Consider the following 1,547-nt stretch of genomic DNA (forward strand, 5'->3'; position numbering starts at 1 on the left):
TAGAAATGAACCACAATACAACATTCTGTGGTGGTATTTCTTTGGTTTTCTATAGTGTTATTTACAAAGACAGCCAATTGCAAGGAAGGCTAGATACCATAAGCCACCAAGTCAGAGTGGCATGGACACACACATAGCAACACCCTTGTAATGATGTTCCCGAGGTTATATTAAAAACCAGACCACAGCCATACAGCAGACCAAATGCCACATTTTTTGCAATACTGAAAATTCTCTGCAGATTCCTCATTTTGGCCAGAAACTCATTCCTGGGATGCTAGGGCTTCAGAAAGCCCAATGGATTCCCCCTGCCCCTTTGCTGGGAGGCTGTCAGAACAGGGAGTAGCAAGATACCAAGAGGCCCCACTTTGGATTTCATTTCAATATTTTATAAAAAATGTTAAAACCACACAGAAGTGCTTGTTCGAGGAGATGTGATTTACCTAACTACATTAAAAACAATCAAACAGTGAACAGGAGAAACTGGAAATCCCAACTATAGAACAGCTTGTCTGTAGAAGACTACAACATTCGCTTAGAGGGCAAGCGTTTCACATACTGGGACATGCCATGTCAACGGACAAAGAAACCGCACTGGCACGAGATCTGAAACACACATTCACTATTTGGAAGTAATCTGGGAAGCCAGAGAACAAGATCCCCATCACATTATGAGTTGCATATTCCTACCAAATGCTGCTCTCAGTTGTGGAGAGAGGGGGAGAGAGGAACGGGTTGCAGGCTCTTTCAAAATCTGCATTCCATCAGTAAGATTGTCCTGAGTCCCATGAGCACAGCTACACGAGATAGAACAACTTTATTTGTGGTTAGAGAAAGCTCACCCAGGTCCCTTCCCAAAACAGCTACAGCCCTACAAGAGATTTGACCTTTTAAGTCTTAGCATTAACACAACAGTTCTATAGCTGCATCCACAATACTAGTTAGCAACCAGTGGTATCACCCCAATAGCTCTGTTTTACATGCAAAAAAGGTCCTGGGGGCAGTGGCTGCTTTTGAAAGGGGGAAAACAGGTAAAATGTAAAAACACACTGAGAATATGTTTCATAGTTACTTCGGATCCTTGAATCAGGATAAATAACTGCTAGCTGAATAGCTACGGGATTAGTGTGCATGAAATTTCACATCCATGTAGCACTACAGACTACATGAGTTAAGGGCTTTACTCTGGCATTCGCACCTTGAATGCAACAGACTCATATTTCATGTGGAACTGAATGTTACCATAGCAACCTGTCAACAGGCATGTAAACATAAGGCTTAAAACACTACAGAACATGCCTAGCAGAGGACATTTGCTACCTTGGAATTGAACACTTGCTCTATCCTGGGGAAAGCACTTTTCAGAAGAGAAAGAGCAGCCAGATGAAGAGGAGAATCCGAAATACCCCAGAGAACAGGGGTCGGACTGTAAGCTCCACTAGGCAGGAACATGTCTGTGTGTTCTGTACAGCAGCAAGCACATTGTCACTGCTCTGCTAAGGAGCTATAATTAATAGTAAACAATCGTAAGAATGGCCACACTGGGT

This window comes from Emys orbicularis, chromosome 15 (assembly GCF_028017835.1).
Source record: "Emys orbicularis isolate rEmyOrb1 chromosome 15, rEmyOrb1.hap1, whole genome shotgun sequence".
NCBI classification, from domain to species: Eukaryota; Metazoa; Chordata; order Testudines; family Emydidae; genus Emys; species Emys orbicularis.